The following is a 12,184-nucleotide window of genomic DNA, read 5'->3' on the forward strand; positions in this document are numbered from 1 at the left end:
ATAGCAGTCTCTGTGTATAATATAGAGAATAGCAGTCCCTGTGTATAATATAAAGAATGGCAGTCCCTGTGTCTGATATAGAGAATAGCAGTCTCTGTGTTTAATCGAGAGAATATCAGTCCCTGTGTATGATATAGAGAATAGCAGTCTCTGTGTATAATATAGAGAATAGCAGTCCCTGTGTCTAATATAGAGAATAGCAGTTTCTGTGTATAATATAGAGAATAGCAGTCCCTGTGTCTAATATAGAGAATAGTAGTCTCTGTGTATAATATAGAGAATAGCAGTCCCTGTGTATAATATAGAGAATAGCAGTCCCTGTGTATAATATAGAGAATAGCAGTCCCTCTGTATACTATAGAGGATAGTAGTCTCTGTGCATAATATAGAGAATTGCAGTCTCTGTGTATAATATAGAGAATAGCAGTCCCTGTGTCTAGTATAAGGAATAGTAGTCTCTGTGTATAATATAGAGAATAGCAGTCTCTGTGTATAAAATAGGGAATAGCAGTCCCTGTGTCGAATATAGAGAATAGTAGTCTCTGTGTATAATATAGAGAATACCAGTTCCTGTGTCTAATACAGATAATAGCAGTCCCTGTGTATAATATAGAGAATAGCAGTCCCTGTGTATAATATAGACAATAGCAGTCTCTGTGTATAATATAGAGAATAGCAGTCTCTGTGTATAATATAGTGAATAGCAGTCCCTGTGTCGAATTTAGAGAATAGTAGTCTCTGTGTATAATATACAGAATAGCAGTCTCTGTGTATAATATAGAGAATAGCAGTCCCTGTGTCGAATATAGAGAATAGTAGTCTCTGTGTATAATGTAGAGAATAGCAGTCCCTCTGTATAATATAGAGAATAGCAGTCTCGGTGTATAATATATAGAATAGCAGTCCCTGTGTATAATATAGAGAATAGCAGTCCCTGTGTATAATATAGAGAATAGCAGTCTCTGTGTCTAATATAGTGAATAGCTGTCTCTGTGTATAATATAGAGAATAGCAGTCCCTTTGATAATATACAGAATGGCAGTCCCTGTGTCTAATATAGAGAATAGCAGTCTCTGTGTTTAATCTAGAGAATAGCAGTCCCTTTGTATAACATAGAGAAGAGCAGTCTCTGTGTATAATACAGAGTATAGCAGTCCCTGTGTCTAATACAGAGAATAGCAGTTTCTGTGTGTAATGTAGAGAATAGCAGTTCCTGTGTCTAATATAGAGAATAGCAGTCCCCGTGCATAATATAGAGAATAGCAGTTTCTGTGTATAATATAGACAACAGCAGTCCCTGTGTCTAATATAGAGAACAGTAGTCTCTGTGTATAATATAGAGAATAGCAGTCCCTGTGTATAATATAGAGAATAGCATTCTCTGTGTATAATATAGAGAATAGCAGTCTCTGGGTAAAATATAGAGAATAGCAGTCCCTGTGTATAATATAGAGAATAGCAGTCCCTGTGTCTAATATTGAGAATTGCAGTCTCTGTGTATAATATAGAGAATAGCAGTCCCTGTGTCTAATAATAAGAATCGTAGTCTCTGTCTATAATATAGAGAATAGCAGTCTCTGTGTATAATATAGAGAATAGCAGTCCCTGTGTATAATATAAAGAATAGTAGTCTCTGTGCATAATATAGAGAATAGCAGTTTCTGTGTATAATATAGAGAATAGGAGTCCCTGTGTCTAATATAGAGAACAGTAGTCTCTGTATATAATATAGAGAATAGCAGTCCCTGTGTATGATATAGAGAATAGCAGTTTCTGTGTATAATATAGAGTTTTGCAGTCTCTGTGTCTAATATAGAGAATAGTAGTCTCTGTGTATAATATAGAGAATAGCAGTCCCTGTGTATAATATAGAGAATAGCAGTCTCTGTGTATAATATGGAGAATAGCAGTCCCTGTGTCTTATATAGAGGTTAGTAGTCTCTGTGCATAATATACATAATTGCAGTCTCTGTGTATAATATAGAGAATAATAGTCCCTGTGTCTAATATAAGGAATAGTAGTCTCTGTGTATAATATAGAGAATAGCAGTCTCTGTGTGTAATATAGAGAATAGCAGTCCCTGTGTCGAAAAAAGAGAATAGCAGTCCCTGTGTCTAATATAAGGAATAGTAGTCTCTGTGTCTAATATAGAGAATAGCAGTCTGTGTATAATATAGAGAAAAGCAGTCCCTGTGTATAATATAGAGAATAGCAGTCCCTGTGGAGAATATAGAGAATAGCAGTCTCTGTGTCTAATATAGAGAATAGCAGTCTCTGTTTATAATATAGAGAATAGCAGTCCCTGTGTATAATATGGAGAATAGCAGTCCCTGTGTCTAATATCGAGAATAGCAGTCTCTGTGTGTAATACATAGAATAGCAGTCCCTGTGTATAATATAGAGAATAGCAGTCTCTGTGTATAATATAGCGAATAGCAGACCCTGTGTCTCATATAGAGAATAGCAGTTTCTGTGTATAATATAGACAATAGCAGTCCCTTTGTCTAATATAGAGAACAGTAGTCTCTGTGTATAATATAGAGAATACCAGTCCCTGGGTATAATATAGAGAATAGCAGTTCCTGTGTCGAATATTGAGAATTGCAGTCTCTGTGTATAATATAGAGAATAGCAGTCCCTGTGTCTAAAAATAAGAATAGTAGTCTCTGTGTATAATATAGAGAATAATAGTCCCTGTGTCTAATATAAGGAATAGTAGTCTCTGTGTATAATATAGAGAATAGCAGTCTCTGTGTGTAATATAGAGAATAGCAGTCCCTGTGTCGAAAAAAGAGAATAGCAGTCCCTGTGTCTAATATAAGGAATAGTAGTCTCTGTGTCTAATATAGAGAATAGCAGTCTGTGTATAATATAGAGAAAAGCAGTCCCTGTGTATAATATAGAGAATAGCAGTCCCTGTGGAGAATATAGAGAATAGCAGTCTCTGTGTCTAATATAGAGAATAGCAGTCTCTGTTTATAATATAGAGAATAGCAGTCCCTGTGTATAATATGGAGAATAGCAGTCCCTGTGTCTTATATAGAGGTTAGTAGTCTCTGTGCATAATATACATAATTGCAGTCTCTGTGTATAATATAGAGAATAATAGTCCCTGTGTCTAATATAAGGAATAGTAGTCTCTGTGTATAATATAGAGAATAGCAGTCTCTGTGTGTAATATAGAGAATAGCAGTCCCTGTGTCGAAAAAAGAGAATAGCAGTCCCTGTGTCTAATATAAGGAATAGTAGTCTCTGTGTCTAATATAGAGAATAGCAGTCTGTGTATAATATAGAGAAAAGCAGTCCCTGTGTATAATATAGAGAATAGCAGTCCCTGTGGAGAATATAGAGAATAGCAGTCTCTGTGTCTAATATAGAGAATAGCAGTCTCTGTTTATAATATAGAGAATAGCAGTCCCTGTGTATAATATGGAGAATAGCAGTCCCTGTGTCTAATATCGAGAATAGCAGTCTCTGTGTGTAATACATAGAATAGCAGTCCCTGTGTATAATATAGAGAATAGCAGTCTCTGTGTATAATATAGCGAATAGCAGACCCTGTGTCTCATATAGAGAATAGCAGTTTCTGTGTATAATATAGACAATAGCAGTCCCTTTGTCTAATATAGAGAACAGTAGTCTCTGTGTATAATATAGAGAATACCAGTCCCTGGGTATAATATAGAGAATAGCAGTTCCTGTGTCGAATATTGAGAATTGCAGTCTCTGTGTATAATATAGAGAATAGCAGTCCCTGTGTCTAAAAATAAGAATAGTAGTCTCTGTGTATAATATAGAGAATAGCAGTCTCTGTGTATAATATAGAGAATAGCAGTCCCTGTGTTTAATATAGAGAATAGTAGTCTCTGTGTATGATGTCGAGAATAGCAGTTCCTGTGTCTAATATACAGAATTGCAGTCTCTGTGTATAAGAGAGAGAATAGCAGTCCCTGTGTATAATATAGAGAATAGCAGTTCCTGTGTATAACATAGAGAATAGCAGTCTCTGTGTATAATATCGAGAATAGCAGTCCCTCTGTATAATATAGAGAATAGCAGTCCCTGTGTATAATATAGAGAATAGCAGTCCCTGTGTCTAATATCGGGAATTGCAGTCTCTGTGTATAATATAGAGAATAGTTGTCGCTGTGAAAAAATAGAGAATAGCAGTTCCTGTGTCTAATATAGAGAATAGCAGTCCCTGTGTATAATATAGAGAATAGCAGTCTCTGTGTCTAATATAGTGAATAGCTGTCTCTGTGTATAATATAGAGAATAGCAGTCCCTGTGTATAATATAGAGAATAGCAGTTCCTGTGTATAACATAGAGAATAGCAGTCTCTGTGTATAATATAGTGAATAGCCGTCCCTCTGTATAATATAGAGAATAGCAGTCTCTGTGTATAATATAGAGAATAGCAGTCCCTCTGTATAGTATAGAGAATTGCAGTCTCTGTGTATAATATAGAGAATAGTAGTCGCTGTGTATAATATAGAGAATAGCAGTTCCTGTGTCTAATATAGAGAATAGCAGTCCCTGTGTATAATATAGAGAATAGCAGTCCCTCTGTATACTTTTGAGGATAGTAGTCTCTGTGTATAATATAGAGAATAGTAGTCTCTGTGTATAATGTAGAGAATAGCAGTCCCTGTGTATAATATAGAGAATAGCAGTCTCGGTGTATAATATATAGAATAGCAGTCCCTGTGTATAATATAGAGAATAGCAGTTCCTGTGTATAATATAGAGAATAGCAGTCTCTGTGTCTAATATAGTGAATAGCTGTCTCTGTGTATAATATAGAGAATAGCAGTCCCTGTGTATAATATACAGAATGGCAGTCCCTGTGTCTAATATAGAGAATAGCAGTCTCTGTGTTTAATCTAGAGAATAGCAGTCCCTTTGTATAACATAGAGAATAGCAGTCTCTGTGTATAATATAGAGAATAGCAGTTCCTGTGTCTAATATAGAGAATAGCAGTCCCCGTGTACAATATAGGGAATAGCAGTTTCTGTGTATAATATAGACAACAGCAGTCCCTGTGTCTAATATAGAGAACAGTAGTCTCTGTGTATAATATAGAGAATAGCATTCTCTGTGTATAATATAGAGAATAGCAGTCTCTGTGTAAAATATAGAGAATAGCAGTCCCTGTGTATAATATAGAGAATAGCAGTCCCTGTGTCTAATATTGAGAATTGCAGTATCTGTGTATAATATAGAGAATAGCAGTCCCTGTGTCTAATAATAAGAATCGTAGTCTCTGTCTATAATATAGAGAATAGCAGTCTCTGTGTATAATATAGAGAATAGCAGTCCCTGTGTATAATATAAAGAATAGTAGTCCCTGTGTCTAATATAGAGAACAGTAGTCTCTGTGTATAATATAGAGAATAGCAGTCCCTGTGTATGATATAGAGAATAGCAGTTTCTGTGTATAATATAGAGTTTTGCAGTCCCTGTGTCTAATATAGAGAATAGTAGTCTCTGTGTATAATATAGACAATAGCAGTCCCTGTGTATAATATAGAGAATAGCAGTCTCTGTGTATAATATGGAGAATAGCAGTCCCTGTGTCTAATATAGAGGTTAGTAGTCTCTGTGCATAATATACATAATTGCAGTCTCTGTGTATAATATAGAGAATAATAGTCCCTGTGTCTAATATAAGGAATAGTAGTCTCTGTGTATAATATAGAGAATAGCAGTCTCTGTGTGTAATATAGAGAATAGCAGTCCCTGTGTCGAAAAAAGAGAATAGCAGTCCCTGTGTCTAATATAAGGAATAGTAGTCTCTGTGTCTAATATAGAGAATAGCAGTCTGTGTATAATATAGAGAATAGCAGTCCCTGTGTCGAATATAGAGAATAGTAGTCGCTGTGTATAATATAGAGAATAGCAGTTCCTGTGTCTAATATAGAGAATAGCAGTCTCTGTTTATAATATAGAGAATAGCAGTCCCTGTGTATAATATGGAGAATAGCAGTCCCTGTGTCTAATATCGAGAATAGCAGTCTCTGTGTGTAATATATAGAATAGCAGTCCCTGTGTATAATATAGAGAATAGCAGTCTCTGTGTATAATATAGCGAATAGCAGACCCTGTGTCTCATATAGAGAATAGCAGTTTCTGTGTATAATATAGACAATAGCAGTCCCTTTGTCTAATATAGAGAACAGTAGTCTCTGTGTATGATGTCGAGAATAGCAGTTCCTGTGTCTAATATACAGAATTGCAGTCTCTGTGTATAATATAGAGAATAGCAGTCCCTGTGTATAATATAGAGAATAGCAGTTCCTGTGTATAACACAGAGAATAGCAGTCTCTGTGTATAATATAGTGAATAGCCGTCCCTCTGTATAATATAGAGAATAGCAGTCTCTGTGTATAATATAGAGAATAGGAGTCCCTCTGTATAATATAGAGAATAGCAGTCCCTGTGTATAATATAGAGAATAGCAGTCCCTGTGTCTAATATAGAGAATTGCAGTCTCTGTGTATAATATAGAGAATAGCAGTCCCTGTGTCTAAAATAGAGAATAGCAGTCCCTGTATATAATATAGAGAATAGCAGTCTCTGTGTATAATATAGAGAATAGCAGTCTCTGTGTATAATATAGAGAATAGCAGTCCCTGTGTATAATATAGAGAACAGCAGTCTCTGTGCTTAATATAGAGAATAGCAGTCCCTGTGTATAATATAGAGAATAGCAGTCCCTGTGTACAATATAGTGAATAGCAGTCTCTGTGTATAATATAGAGAATAGCAGTCCCTGTGTCTAATATAGAGAATAGTAGTCTCTGTGTATAATATGGAGAATAGCAGTCCCTGTGTATAATATAGAGAATAGCAGTCCCTGTGTCTAATATAGAGAATAGCAGTCTCTGTGTATAATATGGAGAATAGCAGTCCCTGTGTATAATATAGAGAATAGCAGTCTCTGTGTATAATATAGAGAATAGCAGACCCTGTGTATGATACAGAGAATAGCAGTCTCTGTGTATAATATAGAGAATAGCAGTCCCTGTGTCTAATATAGAGAATAGCAGTCTCTGTGTATAATATGGAGAATAGCAGTCCCTGTGGAAAATATAGAGAATAGCAGTCCCTGTGGAGAATATAGAGAATAGCAGTCTCTGTGTCTAATATAGAGAATAGCAGTCCCTGTGTCGAACATAGAGAATAGTAGTCGCTGTGTATAATATAGAGAATAGCAGTCCCTGTGGAAAATATAGAGAATAGCAGTCCCTGTGGAGAATATAGAGAATAGCAGTCTCTGTGTCTAATATAGAGAATAGCAGTCTCTGTTTATAATATAGAGAATAGCAGTCCCTGTGTATAATATAGAGAATAGCAGTCCCTGTGGAAAATATAGAGAATAGCAGTCTCTGTGTATAATATAGCGAATTGCAGACCTTGTGTCTCATATAGAGAATAGCAGTTTCTGTGTATAATATAGAGAATAGCAGTCCCTTTGTCCAATATCGAGAACAGTCGTCTCTGTGTATAATATGGAGAATACCAATCCCTGGGTATAATATAGAGAATAGCAGTCCCTGTGTTTAATATAGAGAATAGTAGTCTCTGTGTATGATATCTAGAATACCAGTTCCTGTGTCTAATATACAGAATTGCAGTCCCTGTGTATAATATAGAGAATAGCAGTCTTTGTGTATAATATAGAGAATAGCAGTCCCTGTGTATAATATAGAGAATAGCAGTTCTTGTGTATAATATAGAGAATAGCAGTCTCTGTGTATATTATAGAGAATAGCAGTCTCTGTGTATAATATAGTGAATAACCGTCCCTCTGTATAATATAGAGATTAGCAGTCTCTGTGTATATTATAGAGAATAGCAGTCCCTCTGTATAATATAGAGAATAGCAGTCCCTGTGACTAATATAGAGAATTGCAGTCTCTGTGTATAATATAGAGAATAGCAGTCCCTGTGTCTAATATAGAGAATAGCAGTCCCTGTATATAATATAGAGAATAGCAGTCTCTGTGTATAATATAGAGAATAGCAGTCTCTGTGTATCATATAGAGAATAGCAGTCCCTGTGTATAATATAGAGAACAGCAGTCTCTGTGCTTAATATAGAGAATAGCAGTCCCTGTGCATAATATAGAGAAAAGCAGTCCCTGTGTATAATATAGTGAATAGCAGTCCCTGTGTCTAATATAGAGAATAGTAGTCTCTGTGTATAACATGGAGAATAGCAGTCCCTGTGTATAATATGGAGAATAGCAGTCCCTGTGTATAATATAGAGAATAGCAGTCCCTGTGTCTAATATAGAGTATAGCAGTCTCTGTGTATAATATGGAGAATAGCAGTCACTGTGTATAATATGAGGAATAGCAGTCTCTGTGTATAATGTAGGAAATAGCAGTCCCTGTGTATAATATAGAGAATAGCCGTCTCTGCGAATAATATAGAGAATAGCAGTCCCTGTGTCTAATATAGAGAATAGCAGTTTCTGTGTTTAATCGAGAGAATATCAGTCCCTGTGTATGATATAGAGAATAGCAGTCTCTGTGTATAATATAGAGAATAGCAGTCCCTGTGTCTAATATAGAGAATAGCAGTTTCTGCGTATAATATAGAGAATTGCAGTCCCTGTGTCTAATATGGAGAATAGTAGTCTCTGTGAATTATATAGAGAATAGCAGTCCCTGTGTATAATATAGAGAATAGCAGTCCCTGTGTATAATATAGAGAATAGCAGTCCCTCTGTATACTATAGAGGATAGTAGTCTCGGTGCATAATATAGAGAATTGCAGTCTCTGTGTCTCATATAGAGAATAGCAGTCCCTGTGTCTAATATAAGGAATAGTAGTCTCTGTGTATAATATAGAGAATAGCAGTCTCTGTGTATAATATAGAGAATTCCAGTTCCTGTGTCTAATACAGATAATAGCAGTCCCTGTGTATAATATAAGGAATAGTTGTCTCTGTGTATAATATAGACAATAGCAGTCCCTGTGTATAATATCGAGAATAGCAGTCTCTGTGTCGAATATAGAGAATAGTAGTCTCTGTGTATAATATAGAGAATAGCAGTCTCTGTGTATAATATAGTGAATAGCAGTCCCTGTGTCGAATATAGAGAATAGTAGTCTCTGTGTATAATATAGAGAATAGCAGTCTCTGTGTATAATATAGAGAATAGCAGTCCCTGTGTCGAATATAGAGAATAGTAGTCTCTGTGTATAATGTAGAGAAAAGCAGTCCCTCTGTATAATGTAGAGAATAGCAGTCTCGGTGTATAATATATAGAATAGCAGTCCCTGTGTATAATATAGAGAATAGCAGTCCCTGTGTATAATATAGAGAATAGCAGTCTCTGTGTCTAATATAGTGAATAGCTGTCTCTGTGTATAATATAGATAATAGCAGTCCCTGTGTATAATATACAGAATGGCAGTCCCTGTGTCTAATATAGAGAATAGCAGTCTCTGTGTTTAATCTAGAGAATAGCAGTCCCTTTGTATAACATAGAGAATAGCAGTCTCTGTGTATAATATAGAGAATAGCAGTCCCTGTGTCTAATACAGAGAATAGCAGTTTCTGTGTGTAATATAGAGAATAGCAGTTCCTGTGTCTAATATAGAGAATAGCAGTCCCCGTGAATAATATAGAGAATAGCAGTTTCTGTGTATAATATAGACAACAGTCGTCTCTGTGTATGATATAGAGAATAGCAGTCCCTGTGTATAATATAGAGAATAGCATTCTCTGTGTATAATATAGAGAATAGCAGTCTCTGTGTATAATATAGAGAATAGCAGTCCCTGTGTATAATATAGAGAATAGCAGTCCCTGTGTCTAATATTGAGAATTGCAGTCTCTGTGTATAATATAGAGAATAGCAGTCCCTGTGTCTAATTATAAGAATCGTAGTCTCTGTCTATAATATAGAGAATAGCAGTCTCTGTGTATAATATAGAGAATAGCAGTCCCTGTGTAGAATATAAAGAATAGTAGTCTCTGTGCATAATATAGAGAATAGCATTCCTTTTGTATAACATAGAGAATAGCAGTCTCTGTGTATAATATAGAGAATAGCAGTCTCTGTGTGTAATATAGGGAATAGCAGTCCCTGTGTTTCAGATAGAGAATAGCAGTCTCTGTGTATAATATAGAGAATAGCAGTCCCTGTGTATAATATAGAGAATAGCAGTCTCTGTGTGTAAGATAGAGAATAGCCGTCTCTGTGAATAATATAGAGAATCGCAGTCCCTGTGTATAATATAGAGAATGGCAGTCCCTGTGTCTGATATAGAGAATAGCAGTCTCTGTGTTTAATCGAGAGAATATCAGTCCCGGTGTATGATATACAGAATAGCAGTCTCTGTGTATAATATAGAGAATAGCAGTCCCTGTGTGTAATATAGAGAATAGCAGTTTCTGTGTATAATATAGAGAATAGCAGTCCCTGTGTCTAATATAGAGAATAGTAGTCTCTGTGTATAATATAGAGAATAGCAGTCCCTGTGTATAATATAGAGAATAGCAGTCCCTGTGTACAATATAGAGAATAGCAGTCCCTCTGTATACTATAGAGGATAGTAGTCTCTGTGCATAATATAGAGAATAGTAGTCTCTGTGTATAATATAGACAACAGCAGTCCCTGTGTCTAATATAAGGAATAGTACTCTCTGTGTATAATATAGAGAACAGCAGTCCCTGTGTATAATATAGAGAATAGCAGTCCCTGTGTATAATATAGAGAATAACAGTCCCTCTGTATACTATAGAGAATAGTAGTCTCTGTGTATAATATAGAGAATAGCAGTCTCTATGTATAATATAGAGAATAGCAGTCCCTGTGTCGAATATAGAGAATAGTAGTCTCTGTGTATAATGTAGAGAATTGCAGTCCCTCTGTATAATATAGAGAATAGCAGTCTCTGTGTATAATATAGAGAATAGCAGTCCCTGTGTCTAATATAGAGAATAGCAGTCCCTGTGTATAATATGGAGATAGCAGTCTCTGTGTATAATATAGAGAATAGCAGTCCTTCTGTATAATATAGAGAACAGCAGTCCCTGTGTATAATATAGAGAGTAGCAGTCCCTGTGTATAATATAGAGAATAGCAGTCCCTGTGTATAATAAAGAGAATAGCAGTCTCTGTGTATAATATAGAGAATTGCAGTCCCTGTGTCCAATATAGAGAATAGCAGTCTCTGTGTATAATATAGAGAATAGCAGTCCCTGTGTATAATATAGAGAATAGCAGTCTCTGTGTATAATATAGAGAATAGCAGTCCCTGTGTATAATATAGAGAATAGCAGTCTCTGTGTATATTATAGAGAATAGCAGTCCCTGTGAAAAAATAGAGCATAGCAGTCTCTGTGTATAATATAGAGAATAGCAGTCTCTGTCTATAATATAGAGAATAGGAGTCCCTGTGTCTTATCCAGAGAATAGTAGTCTCTGTGTATAATATAGAGAATAGCAGTCCCTGTGTCTAATATAGAGAATTGCAGTCTCTGTGTATAATATAGAGAATAGCAGTCCCTGTGTATAATATAAAGAATAGTAGTCTCTGTGCATAATATAGAGAATAGCAGTCTCTGTGTATAATATAGAGAATAGCAGTCCCTGTGTCTAATATAGAGAATAGTCGTCTCTGTGTATAATATAGAGAATAGCAGTTCCTGTGTCTAATATAGAGAATAGCAGTCCCTGTGTATAATATGGAGAATAGCAGTCTCTGTCTATAATATAGAGAATAGCAGTCCCTGTGTATAATATAGAGAATAGCAGTCTCTGTGTATAATATAGAGAATAGCAGTCCCTGTGTATAACATAGAGAATAGTAGTCTCTGTGTATAATATAGAGAAGAGCAGTCCCTGTGTATAATATAGAGAATAGCAGTCTCTGTGTATAATATAGAGAATAGCAGTCCTTGTCTTTAATGAAGAGAACAACAGTCCCAGTGCATAATGTCGGGAACTGCAGTCTCTGTGTATAATCCAGATAAAGCAGTGCCTGTCTATGAAACAGAGAATGGCAGAGGCTGTATTTAATATAGAGAACGTGAGACCCTGTGTATAATACAGAGAACAAATGTTCATGTGTATAATATAGAGAACTGGAGCCCCTGTGTATAATAAAGGGTCCAGCAGTCCCGGCATACAACAGAGAGAACAGCAGCTCCTGTGCA

Source organism: Chiloscyllium plagiosum, unplaced genomic scaffold, assembly GCF_037043375.1.
Source record: "Chiloscyllium plagiosum isolate Xiang-an unplaced genomic scaffold, Cpla_swu_hap1 HiC_scaffold_53X, whole genome shotgun sequence".
Lineage (NCBI taxonomy): Eukaryota > Metazoa > Chordata > Chondrichthyes > Orectolobiformes > Hemiscylliidae > Chiloscyllium > Chiloscyllium plagiosum.